Source organism: Apium graveolens, chromosome 7 (genome assembly GCF_009905375.1).
Source record: "Apium graveolens cultivar Ventura chromosome 7, ASM990537v1, whole genome shotgun sequence".
Classification (NCBI taxonomy): Eukaryota; Viridiplantae; Streptophyta; class Magnoliopsida; order Apiales; family Apiaceae; genus Apium; species Apium graveolens.
The window spans coordinates 208,224,850-208,246,891 of NC_133653.1; the positions used below are offsets into that span (position 1 = coordinate 208,224,850).

General features: G+C 38.0%; 1 non-coding gene across 1 annotated transcript; it reads left to right on the top strand.

Annotated features, from left to right (window-relative positions):
* Positions 1 to 9,992: 9,992 nt before the first annotated feature.
* LOC141676029 (small nucleolar RNA R71) lies at positions 9,993 to 10,099 on the top strand. The gene has a single exon (XR_012556643.1). It is a non-coding gene; the product is annotated as a small nucleolar RNA R71 (small nucleolar RNA).
* The last annotated feature ends 11,943 nt before the right edge of the window (positions 10,100 to 22,042 follow it).

A 22,042-nucleotide genomic window follows, 5' to 3' on the forward strand; every position in this document is an offset into this window, starting at 1 on the left:
GAGTCATAATCAGTGATGAGGGGTCGCATTTTTGCAATCGCAAATTCACTACTATAATGCAAAGGTATAATGTGAATCATCGCATTGCTACGGCTTATCATCCTCAGACAAATGGTCAAGCTGAGGTGTCTAATAGAGAGATTAAGCGCATTATAGAGAAAGTTATGTGTCCATAAAGGAAAGATTGGTCTTTAAAGCTTGATGAAGCTGTTTGGGCGTTTAGAACAGCATACAAGACTCCATTGGGAATGTCACCATTCCAGTTGGTTTATGGTAAGGGGTGTCATTTGCCTGTGGAGCTCGAGCATAAGGCGTATTGGGCTTTGAAGAAATTGAATCTGAACTTGGATGTAGCTGGAAAGAAGAGGATGCTTCAATTGAATGAACTCGACGAGTTTCAACTTCAAGCTTATGAGAACAACAAAATATATAAGGAGAAAGTCAAGATGTGGCATGATAGGGGTCTAGTGCTCAAATCATTTGTGTCGGGACAACAAGTTCTTTTGTTTAACTCTCATCTTCGTTTATTTTCTAGGAAGTTGAAGTCAACGTGGTCAGGGCCCTTCATAATCAAAACTATATTTTCACATGGAGCGGTGGAAATTTTTGAGAATGATCCGGGTCAAGTATTCAAGGTAAATGGTCAGGGGTTGAAGCATTATTATGGTGACACGGCAAACCGCAAGGTGGTTAGTGCCGTTTTATTGTCTGTTTGATCTCAAGATTCTACGTCAAGCTAACGACGTAAAACAAGCGCTTCTTGGGAGGCAACCCAAGTTTGTTGTACATTAGTAGGTGAGGAAGCAAGAAGAAAGGAGAAAAACACAAAAAAATCAGAAAAAGAAAAAAATGCAGGGTCAACTTCAGAAGCCAAGTGCGCCCGCGCTGATCTAGCCGAATTTTACTCTTCCACGTCCCGAATTTCCCTCTCCAAATCAAACCCATTACTCCCATGATTCCCATAATCAATTCCCACTTCTATTCCATATCTAATTCTATTCTCACCACCTATATATACATACACTTATTCACAAACTTCTCTACCACTTCACAAATTCTCAAACACAAATCTCTCTCAAACACTATCTTTTATTCTCTCTTATTCAATCCCAATGGCACCTAAGAGACAAAGAACTCAAGTAGGCAGCAGCACCACCGATTCTTCATCTGTGAATGGTGTGAGGTCGAGGTTTTCAACTCCAGAGGCCAAAGAGGAGTACGCAAGGCTTCTCTCAAAGCCTATAGCAAAGGAGTGAGGTTTTCTGCCATAAGGGAAGGATGGTAAGTTGTTGGAGATGATTCTGGAGATGGGCTGGGTTCCTTTTTGTGAGGCTCCCGTTGTTGTGCCCATGAGTGTTGTCCGAGAGTTCTAAGCTAATGCGAAGGCGGGGAAGAATGGCTTTACGGTGGTTAGGGGATGACTGTGGAGTATAGTGCTGATGCAATAAGGAGGGTGATTGAGCAGCCTGCGAGGAAGCCCGGTCAGGACACTTGGAACGATAAGGCTCCGGAGGACTTCAACTTGGATCTGATTGTTGCTACTCTGTGTGTGCCTTAGACTCACTGGAAGTTCAAGAGGGGCACAACTGATTACTCCACGTTCCTTGCGTCGTGCATGCACAGGTTTGCACGGGCTTGAAATTCTTTTATCTGTTCTAACATCATGCCATCTTCTCATGTGCATGAGATTGCGGTGGAGCGTGCTCGTCTGTTTTGGGGTATTCTTCAGGGCGATTATATTGATTTGGGGATGGTTATTTATCAGGGGATTTTGAGATTTTTGCGAGGAGGTACTACGGGTTCTATACCCTATGCGTCCGGTGTGACAAAGTTGTGCGTGGCAGTTGGTGTTCATTGGCCCACACATGAGCAGCTACAGCTTCTCAGTGCTCATATCGACAGTTCTACGATGTTGAACATGACTGAGTGGTATGGTGGCAAGCCCGATCCTAAGGGGCTTGGTTATTCATATGATCATCTGTCAGGTGGTAGACCAAAAACTTGTTAGTCGCTAAACACGCGCTAATAATATATGCAAGTATACGAGTTCACAAGTAGTATAGAATCTTTTTATAGTTCATTCCCACAGAGACTGTATTAGTTAACTAATTAATTCACGCACTTAAGCAACAATGTATGGTTATTATTCGATGTTAAGACGATAACAAATTGAGGTTGTTTATAACTAAGAATTAACTATCAATTATAACTATGAGATTAATATTGACTGAATAATATATATGACAAACATGGGATTCTAACTTCATTAAATACTTTATTCCATAGCCTTATTGTTCTTAACCTTAGCATGCAATGGTGATGACACTAATCAGACAACACGAAACTGATAAACGCCAACTTTTATTGCACGAGTACCATACTACCAGACATCCACAAAAGAGATAGAAGCTGAATAGACACCAATTATATTGAGACCCTATATGTCTATAGAATTTGACAACATAACGGTTCAAGAACAAGTTATCTATCTTGATTACATAGGGCAAGTAAGACGGTTAAAATTATCTACGAATCATGCATAACAAATACATTAACCTATGCTAGCATGGTAAGTTCTAAATCCTTAAATTCACCGTCGCTTCATGAAGAATTAACATACTATCTTATAAGTTCGCGACGCTCATAAAATGAATACGCACAACCAATACTAGGATATCATACAATCACCACATACTAAGGCATCAAACAATTTAACTAAAGAAATCCATAAATAAATCCGCTAGAACCTCACGATAACGATTAGCCCATAATCGGACTCATCATCAACGTGGGTTCCGATGAAAGCATGATATAACAAACGTAGTCTTTATAACGAATAAATAAAACCAAGTACAAAACAAGATTAAGGTTTACAAGTAAGAAAACTAGCATCCAAATACAACTTAAAACAAAGATTCACAAGTAAAAACAAGATCTTCTTCGTCTTCATTGAATCGTGCTAAAACGGTCTTCTTACGGCTCTCCTTGATATGTCTCTGGCTTGATATAGCTTGATATATTATTAAAAACGGCCTAGAGATGTCTATATAGTAGCCCTGATCCGCATAGAACCCCAGAAAATTAGTCTTCTATTCAAAACAGGAATACTGAAACACGACCTGGCGCGACTGGGCGCTTGATCAGCGCGGGCGCGCTGGCTTTCTGTACTTCGGGCGTGGTCGCGCGCTTGATCAGCGCGGGCGCGCTAGGCTTCTGCCATAATTTATTTTCCTCATTTTTCTTGCAGCTTCGAGCCGGCTTTCAACGAGCTTTTATTCCAACACCACCTTGACACCAAATTAGCACCAAAATAATGCTAATTCACCTGATTACCTAGATAATTCCTGAAATGCAAAAACACTGGAAAACACGTTAAAACACTTAACAACTTGAGTACAAATGCATCAATTCAAAGCTTATTAGAGCATAATAAAGTCTCATAAATTCCACTCAACATATTCCTAAACTTGAATCGATGCTTGTCCTCAAGCATAAACAGACTCAAAGAACAAGAAATAAAAATGCATGAATGCAATTAATATGAATGCAACAATCCCCATAGAATAACTAAACCAATCAACAAGCAATACCTCAGCAAATGCAGTTATTCGTATAAAGATCAGTCAAACCTCACAAATCAAATTACAAACTAGAGACGTGCGTGTGTGCAACTGCTTACAGATATACTATCACAACTAGATCAATAATCATGACTCACTTCTTACCAAGATAATCGCAAGTTTATAAACAGAATAATAGCTAGACTCAAAATAACTTATAACACTTCAATTCTTATATCAGAGTATTATATGGATTCATGATTTTATTCACAATAAAACACACATATGCTTATTTGACCGTGCAATGAGTGAGGTCCACAAAAGACTTATACAATAGTACCCATATAGCAAGCGTTAGGTTAATGAATCCCAGACTATAAAAGCCTTAGGTCACTAGGCACAAAGTCCCCTAAGAACTTACTAACCCGAGTACTAAAGAGCCCACTCGTGATCAATTATACATAACACTTATTCTTTCTTTTTTTCCCTTTTTTTCTTTTTTTTTTCTTCTTTAACAACGAATTTCTAAATGAGTGCATTTCGCTCCATCTCATTCAATCCTAGACTACTCATATAAATATGAGCCGGCTACTAGCCATTTGACACCTAGCTACACAACTAGCAATGAAATCCAATTCTCTCTAATTTTGAAATATCCATGTCTTTTATTATTAAGAGAATATCATAAATTCTAAATATAAATAAGCGATTAATCCTCAACAAAAAAATAAACCATGATCATGATCTAGCACTCTAGCAACCTATAAGACTTAGTGAAATACAATTATCTCTAGCATGCAAATCAATCCAATAAGACTCAACATCACTAAATATGACATCACTACACTAACATCAACATCACAAATCAATCAGAAAAATCATCTAAGGAATCATGTTATAATGCAAATGCATGAAACTACATGAACAAAATATCATAAAACTACCAAAAAAAACTACATGGCAAAATATGCAACTATATAAACTAAACTATCATGAAATATGCAACTACATGAAACTCACACAAAACTATATTCCTTCAACTACTACCCCCAAACTTAAAATATTCACTGTCCTCAGTGAAGATAATAGTAAGGAATTCAAGCATACCTACTGCGAATCAGAATCATCACCCTCAATGGGTGGAGTGTCAGGCATGTCTGGAGGTGGATACATGGAATCCTCACCAAAAACTGGCCACTGGATGTCAACTCCGGTGGCTCTAAAAGCTGTCCCAAGTGCCTGGGTGAGATCATGTGCAAATCGACTATGGATGTCGTACATCGCATTCATCCTCCTCGTGAGACACCTATACTGCGTCGAACTCAAACCCAGCTCCAACCTCTGCTGCCTCTTGTTGTTGCTGCGATCCTAACGGTCCAGCCTCCTCTCCTAACAGAGCTCTCCAAGCTACTCGACGGGCATGCTGAGAACCTCCCGCAATAGCTGCCTCCATAGGCCTACTACCTAGCAGATGATCATACGAATATCCAAACCCTTATGATCGGGCTTCCCTCCACACCAATCCTGCATGCTCAACGCTGTAGAACTGTCGATGGGAGCGCTGGAAAGCTGAAGCTACTCATGTGTGGGTGAATGAACACCAACTTCCACGCACAACTTTGTTACAACGGATGCATACGGAATAGCACCTATAGTACCTCCTCTCAAAAATCTCAGAATCCCCTGATATATCACCATCCCCAAATCAATGTAATCACCCTGCAGAATCGGCCATAACAGACGAGCACACTCCACAGTAATCTCATGCACATGCGAAGATGGCATGATGTTAGCATAAATAAACGAGTTCCAGGCCCTTGCAAACCGGTTCATGCACGACGCATGGAACGTGGAGTAATCAGTAGTGCCCCTCTTGAACTTCCAGTGAGTCTCAGGCTTACAGAGAGTAGCAATGATGAGATCCAAATCAAAGTCCTCCGGAGTCTTATCGTTCCACGTGTCCTGACCCACCTTCCTCGCGGGCTGCTCAATCACCGTCCTAATAGCATCAGCAATGTACTCTACAGTCCTCCCCCTCACCACCGTGAAGCCATTCTTCTCCGCCTTGGTGTTACCATAGAATCCCCGCACAACACTCATGGGCACAGCAGCGGGCGCCTCACAAAAAGAAACCCAACCCATCTCGAGAATCATTTCTAACAGCTTGCCATCCTTCCCTGATGGCAGAAAACCTCGCTCCTTAGCAATAGGCTTCGAGAGAAGCCTCGTGTACTCCTCCTCAGCCTCGGGAATAGAAAACTTGGGCCTCACACCACCCGTAGATGAAGAATCAGTGGTGCTACTGCCAACTTGTGTTCTTTATCTCTTGGGTGCCATTGGGATTTAAGAAGAGAGAATAAAAATTTAAGTGTTTGAGAGAGATTTGTGTTTGAGAATTTGTGATGTGGTTGAGAAGTTGTCTATAAGTGTATGTTTTTTATAGGTGGAGAGGTGTGAATTTGATAAGGAATAGAAGTGAAAATTGATTATGGGAATCATGGAAATAATGGGTTTGATTTGGAGAGGGAATTATGGGATGTGGAAGAGTAAAAATCGGTTTGGATTTGATTTTTGATTAAAAATCCCGATTTTCTCTTAAAATTGCTGATTTATTTTTTTATTTTTTTCGAACAGAGACCCAGCGCGGGAGCGCGCTAGGACAGCGCGGGCGCGCTCACTCTCCGGAAAACCAGCGCGGGCGCGCTTGGTTACTGGAAAAACGGCGTGGCCGCGCGCTTGATCAGCGCGGCCGCGCCCAACTTCTATAGTTGGTCCTGAATTTTTTCTTTTTCTGATTTTTTTTGTGTTTTTCTCCTTCCTTCTTGTTTCCTCTACCTACTGATGTACAACATACTTGGCTTGCCTCCCAAGAAGCGCTTGTTTTACGTCGCTAGCTCAACGTAGAATCTCGAGATCAAATGGACAATAAAACGACACTAACCACCTCACAGTTTGTCGTGTCACCATAATAATGCTTCAACCTCTGACCATTTACCTTGAATGCTTGGCCCAGATCATTCTCAAAAATTTTCACCGCTCCATGTGGAAACACAGTTTTGACAATAAACGGCCCTGACCATCTTGACTTCAACTTTCCAGGAAAAATACGGAGACGAGATTTGAACAAAAGAAGTTGTTGCCCCGGCACAAATGATTTGAGTACTAAACCCCGATCATGCCACCTCTTGACTTTCTCCTTATACATTTTGTTGTTCTCATAAGCTTGAAATCGAAACTTGTCGAGTTCATTCAATTGAAGCATCCTCTTCTTTCCAGCCGCATCCAAGTCTAGATTCAACTTCTTCAAAGCCAGTATGCTTTATGCTCGAGCTCCACAGGCAAATGACACCCTTTACCATAGACCAACTGAAACGACGACATTCCCAAAGGAGTTTTGTAAACTGTTCTATAAGCCCAAACAACTTCATCAAGCTTCAAAGACCAATCTTTCCTTGATGGGTACACTACTTTCTCCAAAATGTGCTTGATCTCTCTATTAGATACCTTAGCTTGACCATTCGTCTGAGGATGATAAGCCGTAGAAATGCGATGATTCACATTTTACCTTTTCATCACAGCAGTGAACTTGCGATTGCAAAAAAGCGACCCCTCATCACTGATTACGACTCTTGGAGTTCCAAACCTTGTGAATATCTACTTGTGAATAAAATTAAGCACCACTTTCACATCATTCGTTGGCAATGCCTTAACTTCAACCCATTTCGACACGTAATCCACCGCCAACAAGATATATTGATTGTTACAAGATGAGACAAATGGCCCCATGAAGTCAATTCCCCAAACATCGAAGACCTCAACCTCGAGAAGAACATTAAGAGGCATCTCATACCTCTTATACATATTACCCATACGTTGACATCGATCACATTTCAAAATGAACTGGTGAACATCTTTAAACAATGTCGGCCAAAAGAACCCTGCTTGAAGAACACGAGCTGCTGTCTTTTCTCCACCATAATGTCCTCCATAAGCCGTTGAGTGAAAATCTCGTAAGATCCCCCCCATTTTGCTGTAAGGAATACATATCCTGATGATTTGGTCAGCACCTTATCGAAAAAGAAACAACTCATCCCACATATACCACTTTACTTCATGTAGAAACTTCTTCCTTTGAGCATAAGATAAGTCGGGAGGCCTGATATTACTCACAAGGTAGTTTACAATGTCTGCAAACCACGGTTTTTCCTCTTGCACTCATAACAGCTATTCATCAAGAAAAGACTCATTTATCAATCTATTGTCCACTGAAGTAGCATTAGGGTTTTCTAAACGAGATAGATGATCAGCGACTTTATTTTCAGTCCCCTTTCTGTCCTTGATCTCTAATTTAAAATCTTGAATTAAAAGAACCCATCTAATTAATCTAGGCTTCAAGTCCTTCTTTAAGACGAGATATCGAATTGCAGCGTGATCAGTGAAAACTGTCACCTTAGTCCCAAGTAAATAAGATCAAAATTTCTCAAAGCCATAGACAATAGCCAAAAGTTCTTTCTCCGTAGTAGTATAATTCAGTTTAGCACCATTTAGGGTCTTATTACGTAGTAGACCACATGAAATATGTTGTTCTTCCTCTGCCCAAGAACTGCTCCCACTACATAGTCGCTTGCATCGCACATCATCTCAAAAGGTTCTATCCAATCAGGTGCAGTTATGACCGGTGTCGTGATTAAACTCTTCTTCAATGTCTCAAAAGATGCAAGGAACTCATCATCAAATTTGAAAGGAACATCTTTCTCTAGCAAACTGCACAATGGCTTTGAAATTTTCGAGAAGTCTTTGATGAAACGCCTATAGAAACCCGCATGACCAAGAAAACTGTGAATTCCCTTAACAGAAATGGGTGAAGGAAGATTCTCAATGACCCCCACCTTGGCCTTGTCCAGCTCTAGACCCTTACTAGAAACCTTGTGCCCGAGAATAATGCCATGACGCACCATAAAGTGACATTTCTCCTAATTGAGAACCAGATTGGTCTCAACACACCTTTTGAGAACATGTCCAAGATTTTGCAAGCATTCATCAAAAGAATTTCCAAAGACTGAGAAGTCGTCCATGAACACCTCCACATTCTGTCCAATCATGTCAGAAAAGATGGCCATCATACATCTCTGAAATGTGGTTGGCGCACCATACAGTCCAAAAGAAACTCGTCTGAAGGCGAAAGTACCAAATGGACAAGTGAAGGTTATTTTCTCCTGATCTTCTGGAGCGATACAAATTTAATTATAACCCAAATAACCATCCAAAAGACAGTAGTACACATGAAAACCCTCCACCCCGTGACTGTTCTAGTAGGAATAAACTCATTCTTCTCATTTTCTACCACTGTAATATCACCCTTCTTTGGCATACATTGAACCAGGCTTACCCATGAACTGTCAGATATAGGATAGATGATTCATGCATCTAGCCACTTAAGAATTTCTTTCTTCACTACTTTCTTCATGACTGGATTAAGTCTTCTTTGCTGCTCGACCGTAGGCTTGATACCTTCCTCTAGCAGAATTTTGTGCATGCAGTAAGAAGGGTCGATTCCCTTTATATCTGCTATAGTCCAGCCAATTGCCGATTTGAACTCTCTCAGAATTCTCAGAAGCTTTTCCTCATCACTACCTGAAAGGTCATATGCAATAATAACAGGCAGAGTAAATGCATCACCTAAAAACGCATACCTCAAATGCTCAGGTAAAGGATTAAGCTCAAGAGTAGGAGCTTCCTCAATAGATGGCTTAAGGCGTTTAGTAGCTTTGTTCAATTCCTTTATTCCAAGAGATTCAAAAGGCATATCAATCTTCCTTTTCCAGGGAGAAGCATTCAAATACTGCAATTGTTCTTCACCTCCGTCATTTTCACTATCTGAATTCCCCAATGAGGCTTTTTCTAAGGCATCGGACTTTAGCAATTGATCAAGTTCTGATGTGACCATCGAATCGACCAACTCCACTTTAAAGCACTCCTCATTATCAGTAGGAAATTTCAGTAGGACCTTAGCGGTTGTTAGGATGATAGGTAGCTGGCACAGGTTGTTGCGATTGCTGAAAGTTGCTCACGAACTGAGCTGATTCACTAGGAATTGCGCACTGATCAGTCTCATGGGCACCAGCACAAAGCTCACAGACACTAGTGATTTGATTAGCTCCATATTTAGCTAAAGTGTCCACCTTCATCGTTAAAGCCTTAAGTTGGGCAACGATAGCAGTTGTTGCGTCCAACTCCAGAATTCCTGTGACTTTTCCCTGAGTCAGTCTCTGGGAAGGATTCTGGTACTCATTAGCAGCCATCAGTTCAATAAGTTCATAAGCTTCATCGTAGCTCTTAGCCCACAAGGCTCCTCCTGATGCTGCATCAAGCATGGGTCTAGAAGTAGCACCCAATCCATTTTAAAAATAGTTGATAATCATTCAATCAGGAATGCCATGGTGTGGGCATTTCTTTAGCATCTCCTTATATCGATCCCAAGCCTCACACAGAGATTCTCCTGTTTGCTGAGCAAACTGGGTAAGAGCATTCCTGATTGCAGCAGTCTTCGCCATGGAGAAGAATTTAGTGAGAAACTTTTGCGCGAAGTCCTCCCAAGTGGTGATAGACACTGCTGGTAGAGAGTGTAACCACCACTTAGCTTTGTCTCTCAGAGAGAATGGGAAGAGGCGTAGCTTGATAGCATCTTTAGTCACATCATTAAACTTGAAGGTATCACAGATCTCGACGAAATCCCTGATGTGCATGTTGGGGTCTTCAGTAGGATAACCCCCAAACTGAACTGAGTTCTGTATCATCTGAATCATGCTTGACTTGATCTCAAAGGTGTTAGCCCTAATGGCTGGTCTGATGATGCTTGACTGAATGTCATTAATCTTAGGCTGAGAATAGTCCATCAAAGCCTTATGATTTTCTGCTTGATCACCCATCTCTACTAAAGCTGGTTCTTCAACTTTCTCTTCTTCTTCTACCTTCTTTTCTTCCTCGAAAACTTCCTTACGAACTACCATAACTTCTTCCTCGGCTTTATCCAGTGTTCTCTAACACGTACGCGAACGCGTATGCATACACCCTCGCTAGAGTACCTGAAATAAGACAAGGAACAAATAAGTAACAATATCCGAGTCAATGAACTTTAACGAACACTGATGGAAAGCACATAAACTATAAATTAACACTGCAGTCCCCGGCAGCGGCGCCAAAAACTTGTTAGTCGCTAAACACGCGCTAAAAATACACGCAAGTATACGAGTTCGCAAGTAGTATAGAATCTTTTCTAGTTCGTTCCCACAGAGACTGTATTGGTTAACTAATTAATTCATGCACTTAAGCAACAATGTATGGTTATTATTCAATGCTAAGACGATAACAAATTGAGGTTGTTTATAACTAAGAATTAACTAACAATTATAACTACAAGATTAATATTGACTGAATTAATATATATGACAAATATGGGATTCTAACATCATTAAATACTTCATTCAATAGCCTTATTATTCTTAACCTTAGCATGAAATGGTGATGACACTAATCTGACAACATGAAACTGATAAACGCTAACTTTTGTTGTATGAGTACCATACTACCAGACATCCACAAAAGAGATAGAAGCTGAATAGACACCAATTATATTAAGACCCTATATGTCTATAGAATTTGACAATATAACGGTTTAAGCACAAGTTATCTATCTTGATTACATAGGGCAAGTAGGATGGTTAAAATTACCTACGAATCATGCATAACAAATACGTGAACCAATGTTAGCATGGCAAGTTCTAAATCCTTAAATTCACTGTCACTTCATTAAGAATTAACACACTATCTTATAAGTTCGTGACGCTCATAAGACGAATACGATCAACCAATACTAGGATATCATACAATCACCACATACTAAGGCATCAAACAATTTAACTAAAGAAATTCATAAATAAATCCGCTAGAACCCCACGATAACGATTAGCCCATCATCGGACTCATCATCAACGTGGGTTCCGATGAAAGCATGATATAACAAACGTAGTTTTTATAACGAATAAATAAAACCAAGTACAAAACAAGATTAAGGTTCACAAGTAAGAAAACTAGCATTCAAATACAACTTAAAACAAAGATTCACAAGTAAAAACAAGATCTTCTTCGTCTTCGTTGAATCGTGCTAAAATGGTCTTCTTACGGCTCTCCTTAATATGTCTCTGGCTTGATATAGCTTGATATATTATTAAAAATGACCTAGAGATGTTTATATAGTAGCCATTATCAGCATAGAACCCCAGAAAATCAGTCTTCTATTCAAAACAGGAATTTTGAAACCAGACTTGGCGCGGCCGCGCGCTTGATCAGCGCGGGTGCGCTGGCTTTCTGTACTTCGGGCGCTGCCGCGCGCTTGATCAGCACGGGCACGCTAGGCTTTTTCCAGAATTTATTTTCCTCATTTTTCTTGCAGCTTCGAGCCGGCTTTCAATGAGCTTTTATTCCAACACCACCTTGACACCAAATTAGCACCAAAACAATGCTAATTCACCTGATTACCTAGATAATGCCTGAAATGCAAAAACACTCGAAAACACGTTAAAACACTTAACAACTTGAGTACAAATGCATCAACTCAAAGCTAATTAGAGCATAATAAAGTCTCATAAATGCCACTCAACAACCAGCGGATCAGAATTTTGCTGGTGGGACGCAGTAGGAAAGGAAGGCAGCTTGGAGAGCTCAGTTGGGAGAGGAGGCTGCTCCGTCGCAGCAGGAATAGGAGGAAGCGGGAGCAGAGGTTGGAGCTGGTTTGAGTACGACACAGTTGTTGGTGAGAATGCATAGCTGTATGAACAGTTACATGATAACTCAATACGATAACAACACTAGAATAGGACAGGTTAATAATACTACATCTACACAAGAAATCAGGAAGAATGAAGACAAGGTAAATACAAAGAATCATGAGATTAGAAGAAGGCTGGAAGTCTGTCTACAGGTCACTGAAAGAAGTTCATTAATATGATCATGCCTCAGTGAAGAACAAAGGTTAAAGACTTTCAGGGTTTCAGAAATGTTGAAGATTCAGTATATAAGTGCTACCGGAAGATTTCAGTGTATTGGCATTGATTGAAGATATACAGTGTTCGAAGCATAGGAATCTGAAGAATTTAAGACAGAGTATAGACAGAGGTTAATGAAGATGTTGTCTAAAGTACCAGAAAGGATTCCAGTGAAAGTACAATTGTTTATTAACAGTCAGTGTTCGAAGCGATAAAGTTGAAGCAAGCTTAACAATTTGATCAAGGCCATAATACGAAGACCTGAATCGGGGTTAGTCGTCTGTGAACCAGACCAGTTGCACTAGGTGTCAACAGCTCGTGAAAGGAATTTGAGTATTATTTATAGAAGAATTGTTAAGTTAAGGAACGTACTTGGATTGAACGTTTATCTATTAAAGTACGAGAAGAGGTGCGCTGGGTATACAACTAAACAGCTAAAGGGACTGGCGAAGCTCAAAGTTTAATTGGTAAATTAAATAAATTTATTTAGTGGACTTTAATATAATTTATTTAATAAACTTAAAATTATTTATCTTATAAACTTTAAATAAGTTTATTTTATAAATCTAAATTAGTTTATTTATATAAGTTATATTGTAGTTTATTTTATAAATTAATTTAGCTACAATTTAAACATAAAAAGAAAAAGAAAGAAAACAAAAAGAAAACAAAAGAAAAAAGAAAACAAAAAGAAAACAAAAGAAAAGAAAAAAAAAATTAAAAAGGAAAAAGAAAAAGAAAAGGAAACAAATATATAATCAAAGGAAACAAAAAATGTACAGGTTGGTTTTTGATTAACCAAGTACATATACATGTACTGGTTAATAACCTTTCGCCACAGAGAGATTCCCCCTCCCCCCTTGTCGCCACACAAGTTGTAAGTTAGTTTTGGTTTATTTTTTTACTAGTACACTCCTGTTGCCACAGAGAAGCTATAAAATAAATCAAGGAAAATCAACCTCCTGTGTTTCTTGTCGCCACAGAAAAAATTGTACTCCTTGTCGCCATAGAAGCTCCTCTCTCCTTAGCCACGCATTATTGGATATAAAGTCTACACTTTGCAGCAGATCCGTAGTGGTTCTGTTTATCTTCTTCTCCAACAAAAAGAGAGCTGATAAAACAAGAAGCGGAGATTTATAGAGAAGCTCCGACACCTTAAATATCCATTTAACTTCTCACCAAAGTAACGTTATAATGCCCAATTTAACTCTTGTATATTCATAGGGGCATTATAATCGTTACCCGATAATTAAATCCTAGTACAAACAAAAGCTAGATCATTGTATAGGATTCAATTTGTAAATCTTTGTAGTAGCTAGGAACTTTGTTGTTCTTAGATTGTAGCCGGTTAATTTATTTACCGGAGTGTAACAACACCCTCGAGGGTTTATATACGAATATATATTTCCCCGAATATCTTGTGTTCCTTATTTTTATCATTCCAAATACTATTCCTCTCAAGAACACGAGACCACTGACCGAACACTAAATATTTTATCTGCTTAAGATTCGAAAGAATTTTTTAAATTAGTGATTATTGTATTCAACCCCCCCCCCCCCTTCTACGATAATTCGGGACCTAACAGCAGTAGAGGCGTCTAGCGAGGAGGATGGATGTTATGCATGATATTCATAGTCGGTTTATACGTGATCTCACCCAGACACTTGGGACTGCATTCAGAGCCACCGGTGTTGATATCCAGTGGCCAGTATTTGGTGAGGACTGCGTGTATCCACCTCTAGACACGCCTGACACTCTACCCGTTGAAGGTGATGATCCTGATTCAGAGTAGGTTTTCCTGATTCCTTACTATTACCTTCACTGAGGTCAGTGAGTATTTAAAGTTTGGGGTAGTAGTTGAAGGAATATGTTTTGTGTGAGTCGCATATAGTTTGCATATTCATGTTAGTTTAGTGCATATAGTTGCATATTTTTCCATGTAGTAGGTTTTGCATATTTTTCCATGTAGTAGTTTTTGCATATTTTTCCATGTAGTAGTTTTTTTATTTTTGGTAGTTTTTATGATAGTTTGTTCATGTAGTTTCATGCATTTGCATAATAATATGATCCCTTAGATGATTTTGCCGATTGATTTGTGATATTGATGCTAGTGTAGTGATGTCGTATTTCGTGATGTTAGGTCTTATTGAATTGATTTGCATGCTAGAGACAATTGTATTTCACTAAGTCTTATAGATTGTTAATGTACTAGATCATGGTCATGGTTTGTTTGTTGTCAAGGTTTAATCATTTATTTATATTTAGAATTTAGGATATTTTCTTAATAATAAATTAACATGGATATTTTAAAATTGGAGAAAATTGGATTTCATTGATAGTTGTGTGGCCAGGTGTCAAATAGCGAGATAGAGCGAAACGCACTTGTTCATAAATTTCTAAAAAAAAAAGAAAAAAAAAAGAAAAAAAAGAGAAAAAAAAAGGAAAGAAAAAATATATATTTAAGTGTTATGTATAATTGATCACGAGTGGGCTCTTTAGTACTCGAGTTATTAAGTTCTTAGGGGACTTTGTGCCTAGTGACCTAAGACTATTATAGTCTGGGATCCGCTAAACTAACGCTAGCTACATGGGTATTATTGTATAAGTCTTTTGTGGACCTCACTCATTGCACGGTCAAATAAGCATATTTGTATTGTTTTGTTGTGAATAAAAGCGTGAATCCATGTAAACTCTGATATAAGAATTGAAGTGTTATGAGTTATTTTGAGTCTAGCTTTTATTTTTATTTATAACCTTGCGATTGCTTTGATGAGTAGTGAGTCATGATTATTGATCTAGTTGCGATAGTATATCTGTAAGCAGTTACACACACGCACGTCTCTGGTTTGTAGATTGATTTGTGAGGTTTGATTGATCTTTATGCGAATAACTGTATTTGTTGAGATGTTGCTTGTTGATTGGTTTAGTTATTCTATGGGGATCGTTGCATTCATTTAGTTGCGTTCATGCATTTTTATTTCTTGTTCTTTGAGTCTGTTTATGCTTGAGAACAAGCATCGATTCAAGTTTGGGGGTATGTTGAGTGGCATTTATGACACTTTATTACGCTCCGTAAAGCGTTGAATTAGTATATTTGTACTCAAGTTGTTGGTGTTTTAATGTATTTTCTAGTGTTTTTGCATTTTCAGGCATTATCCGGATAATTAGGTGAATTAGCATTATTTTGGTGCTAATTTGGTGTTAAGGTGGTGTTGGAATAAAAGCTCTGGAAAGCCGGCTCAAATTAGCAAGGAAAAAGAAGAAGTCAGATTTTTATTCAGGAGGTCAGCGCGCCCACGCTGTGATAGCGCGTGCCCGCGCTGTGATAGCGCGCGCCTGCGCTGTGATAGAGCGCCCCCGCGCCCAAAGTCCATAAGCTCAGCGCGCCCGCACTGGTCAAGCGTGCGGCCGCGCCAGGTCAAGAAAAAATAATTCTGATTCTATTGGGCTTTTGATCCAGAAGACTTCTACTCTGCATGGGGCTGCTATATATACATAATTAAGCTCATTTTTTAGGAAGATACATACGAGAGCACAAGAAGAAGGCATAAGTAGACCGTTTTAGCACAATTCAACCAAGGCGAAGAAGATCTAGTTTTAACTTGTGATTCTTTGTTTAAGTTGTAACGTTGGATGCTAGTTTTCTTATTCTTGAACCTATACTCTTGTTTTGTACTTTGTTTATTATTCATTTATAAAGACTACGTTTATTATACCATACTTTTATCGGAACCCACATTGATGATGAGTTCGATTATGGGTTAATCGTTATCGTGGGTATCTAACGGATTTATTTATGGATTTCTTTAGCTGAATTGTTTCGATGCCTTAGTGTGTGGTGATTGTATGATAACCTAGCATTGGTTGTGCGTATTCGTCTTATGAACGTCGCGAACTTATAAGATAGCGTGTTAATTCTTAATAAAGCGAAAGTGAATTTAGGGATTTAGAACTTGTCATGCTAGCATAGGTTCATGTGTTATTGTTATGCATGATTCGTAGGTAATTTTAACCATCTTACTTGCCCTATGTAATCATGATAGATAACTTGTGCATTAAACCGTTATGTTTCCAAATTCTACATATAGGGTCTCAATATAATTGGTGTCTGTTCAGCTTCTATCTCTTTTGTGGATGTCTAGCAGTATGTTATTCGTGCAACGAAAATTGGCGTTTAGCAGTTTCGTGTTATCTGATTAGTGTCATCGCCATTACATGCTAAGGCTAAAACGAAAAGGCTATTGAATGAAGTATCTAATGAATTTAGAATCTCATGTTTGTCATATATATTAATTCAATAATTCTTATTCTCATAGTTATAATTGTTAGTTTAATTCTTAGTTATAAAAAATCTCAAATTGTTAATCGTCTTAGCAGTGGATAATAACCATATTATTGTTGCATAAGTGCATATTCTTAAATTAACCAAAGAGTCTCTGTGGGAACGAATTTGATCTAAATCTTATACTACTTGCGAACGGGTATAATTGCGTGTATTTTAGCGCGTGTTTAGCGACTAACAGGTAGCCGGCTATAGCATCTATCAATTGATCAATGCTCGACAAAGGGTAATTATCTTTCGCACAGGCCTTATTTATGTCCGTGTAGTCTACACACTCCATTTATTGTTTGTTTTTTTTACCACTACCACATTAGCGAGCCAATCAGGGTATTCAATTTCCTCAATGAACTTGGCTTCCAACAACTTCTCAACTTCAGCTTCGATAACCTTTTGTCGCTCTAAGAAAAAGGTCCTCTTCTTCTGCCTTACGAGCTTAGCCTCAGGCTTCGGATTAAATCAATGCTTAGCCGTCTTTGAATCTAACCCGGATATGTCTTGGGGGCCCCATGCGAAGATGTCATGGTATTGCCTTACCACGGCTATACTTTTTCTTTCAGGCCATGTTCCATATTTTTCCCTTTACAGACCATCTTTCCCGAACATCCAGCATAGAGCTCGACCTTTTCTACTTCGGACGCAGGTTCGACAATTGGGCAAGACAGGTCGGCCCAAAATTTCTCCAACTCAATATTCAACAACTGTTTATTACCGCTCGGTTCGGCTTTCGAACGCCTTCTTTTCCCATTTAAGTCATTTTCCTCATATTCATTGTCTCTGTCGAGATTCTCAAGCATAATAATCCTTGTTATCTTCTGGTCCCCTCTCATCTCCCCAACTTTTTTTCCGTGGGAAATTTCAGCTTGAGATGTGGTATTGACTTTACGGCTTCAAAAACGGATATGAATGATCGCCCAAGAAGTGTGTTATAAGGGAGCTCGACCCTCACTGTAATAACCCCAAAATTTTTCAACTTTTTTGTAACCCTTGTGAATAGTGTTTTTTAATGAATGAGAAAACTTTTCACGCCACACTATGTAGGGATTCTGTTATGGATATTCTGGGATATTATTAGTACTCTATGAAGTATATAAGTGTATGTAAAGATCGTCAGAATCCAATTCCGAACACTTTGGTTTTTCCCGGAAATCCACAAGATACGGAGAGAATTGAGTATAAGGTAACAGGATAAAAAGGATTTAAATTAAAGGATTATAATAGAGGATCATAAAAAGGAATATAATGTATTGAGAAAGGTTAAGGGAACCTAAGTAATAAGATCCCGGGTGTGATCCTTCAAACGATAAACGAGAACGAAAGTTAAGCGAACCGTATAACAGATCAGCGGTCATTAGGCAAACGATTAGGAAGTTAATCAAAGGGATTAGCGGGAAGGATGTCATCCAACCAATAGAAAGAGGACAAGGAAGGGAGGATGACATCATGAGGATGACATAAGCATGACATGGGAAGGAAGGAGGTGTGGTAGCTTTGTAACCACACAATTTCAAGGGCAAGAAAGTAATTGACTAAATCAAATACAAAACAAGTCAACCAAGCCAAGTAAAAATCATTCTCATCAAAAATCAAAAGCAACCAAGGCATGAGTTCTTCATTTGCTCTCGGCTTTTAGCTTTTTTTAAAGGAATAAAATTTCAAAACTCAAGATCCAAGCCTCCTAAATTGGTAAGATAATTCCCTAATCATCTTCATGCTTAGTTAGGACTATATCATGAGTTTAAGCCATTAATTCTTTCTCAATCTTCTTCATTTAATCAAAGAAGAAGACAATGAATAGTGTTTTCAAGTTTTTTAACTTGAACTTTTCTTGGTTTTCTTGAAGATCCAAGCATTCTTAAGACTTCTCCAAGCTTCTTAAGGCTTCCTAGCTCCACCCACCACTTCAAGGAAGGTATACCATCTCCAAACCCTAGATTCCTATATATTATAAGATGATTTTGATTAGTGGGTTGATATTGTAGCTTGTTGTTATGATTTAGAGTTTGGGATTTGGAATGGTAGTGAAATGGAATGGTAATTGTTGTGGTTTTGATTTAAAGGAACTTAAGTATGATTAAAGTTAAGTTTAAGCATAAGTATGAATGATTAAATTGAATTGGTTGGGGTTGTTATGATGTGATAAGGATGGATGTTGGTTGTATGTTGGATTTGAGGTTGGTTTGTGGTTGGTTTTGTATGGTTTAAAATTTGGAAATCGCGTAAACATAGCCGTCGTAACGTCCGATTTTCTTTGGACTGTTTTTGTGCATAGCATTAGGACCCGAGAACCCCCTGCTAGATTATGACCACTGCCATGATTAGATAGCTCATGTTACGAGCTTCGTTTTGATATGTAGTTCGTTCGATTCCGATGCACGGTTTAGGAGAAACGACCGTTTCAAGTAACGGCGTTTCGCGAACGAAACTTTTTCCCTCGCCTTACTTTGAAACATAGGTTAAAGACCAAAAAGGGTTAATTAATGTATGAAACATTTATGGTAAGTGTGTTAGGCAGTTGGTAAGACATTCGCGAAGGAATCGCTTTAAAACTCGTAAAGGTTAAATTATTAAAAATGGTGGAGCCGAGGGTACCCGAGTGACTTAAGCGAATCGGTGAGCGCAAAACAAGCGTTAGAGTCTAAGTTAGTTAAAGTATAGGTTTACAAGTGATTTTGGTTTAATTCCAACTTACTTGTTGTTTATAGGTTATCAGACTCGTCCCGAGCCTTTCTCACCCCCAAGTCGCTCAGGCAAGTATTCTATCCGTTATATTGTTGTTGTGATGAATATATGTATTTGCATTATCTTGCGATAGATGCATGTTGGTTAATTAGCAAAATCTTGCGATATATTGTAGCATGTGATATGGTATATATATGCATGCCTGTTTCATATTTTTGAAATATATATCTGTTGGTTCAGTTGATAATACCTATGCTAGAGGATAGCGGTATCTTGCATATACCCTTAGTATAGGGACCCAAAGGTGAAAATATTTTCTAAAACCGGGAGTCGAGGATCCCGAGTAGATTTTGTATATATATGGATATGGATATATATATATATATATATATTTATATATATATATGGTTATAGTTTTTCCAAACTATTAATCGAATAAGGTTTATTCGATAACTTTAACTTTATTTTATTATTGAATATTATTTTGAATATTCATTCGAGGACTTATGACTCTTTTATATTATTTATTGAATATTATTTCGAATATTATTCGAAGGCGTATGACTCCGTTTATTTTATTAATAAATATTATTTTGAATATTCATTCGAGGACTTATGACTCTTTTATATTATTTATTGAATATTATTTCGAATATTATTCGAAGGCGTATGACTCCGTTTATTTTATTAATAAATATTATTTTGAATATTCATTCGAGGACTTATGACTCCTTTTACTTTATTAATGAATATTATTTTGAATATTATTCGAAGGCTTATGACTCCTTTTATTCTATTATTTGAATATTATTTGAATATTCATTCGAGGGCTTATGACTCAGTTTATATTATTTAATGAATATTATTTGAATATTCATTTGAGGATCTATGACTCCGATTATTTGCTGAGATATATTCTTTATTTTATTAAAGAATAAGGTGTTAATAATCAAACTTATTTTCGATTATTCAAATAAAGATAATACTTTCATATAAGTATATCTTTGGTTATTTAATACTCGTTTCAAGTATAAGTTTTAATAATTCTACTTCAATTATTTTTATAAAGATTATTCTTATGGGAATATTATTTAAATAATAATATTCAGTCATTTTCTAAATATTCTGGGGACTGATTTACTTCATTAAATCAGCTTTACTCCAAACACTCTATAAAGTGTTTTCGAGTCTTCAAAATGATTTTCAAAAGTTAGAGCGGATCCCAAAACTCAATTTTATATTTAAGATCTTCCTTTTTAAGGGGATTTAAATACTCGCTTAAAACCTGAGGGATCCGGCTCTGTGGTGTATTTTATATTCGCAACAAGGTTGCAGTTTTGGTAAATGAATTGATTACTTACCCAACGTTCGGGAAGTAAGTCCATCTATTGAGTCGGCATAAGCAACATGGGCTCAGTGGGCGTCCATGATAGTGTAAGTGGCTCAGTGGGAGTCCATCAAATGCATAAGTGGCTGAGTGGCAGTCCAGCATAAGGTCCTAATTATGACCAGGGTGATGACCAGTGGGGAATTCGTCCATCTACTAGTAGAAAAGGTTACTAATGGGTATCTTTGCCTGATCAGCAAGATATCTGGTTTATGCCAAAGGTTTTCTTTTCCTTCCAAATTTATTGGATATTGCAACTCTGTTCATACTTCACATAACAGAGGTTCCAGGAAATGTTTTAGAGATATATATATGTGGATATATATATCGGGACTAAATAAAGTATCTCATAACTTTTTTTTCATTCAATAATATTTCAAAGATTGAATCTATTCAAGTCTCAACTTGTGGTCTCATCTATGGGATGTTTTTCTTAAAACTTATAATACTTTGAACGGTGGTAGTTCACGTAGCTTTATAAATGATATAAGTGTGGTGAAGTATTGGTAACTTCATTCCTTGTTTTTACATTATATCTAGTAAGTAATTATCTTACACACGATAAAGATTCTAGTGAGCATCCATTTAGATACTTATATTATTGTTATCACTATGTATTATCTTGCGAGCTGTAAGGCTCACTCTTGCTTTATTTCTTCATCACACAACAACAGTTAGGAGAGATGGCCAGACTCCAGCAGACCCAGCGCAAGCGCGTGGGAAGCGCCCCGCGTCTTCCCGATGATGTTGTGGCTGCTATAGCTGCAGAGGTAGATCCATTGTAGTTCAGACCATCTACTTTTGAGAATCAAATTATGTATAATTATAACTTGTGGCAGATAATGGCAATTAACTGTAAATTATCAAGTAATCATTTTGGGTTGTAATAATTTTAAATTGTGGATTCAAAGACTTGTACTTATTTCAATTTCATCTCTGAGACTATAACGGGTTGTGGTGTGTGTTAGTGTGGGGTCACAGCATGAGGTTATTTATTATTAATTAAGTGAAGTGATATTGTGGAAAGAA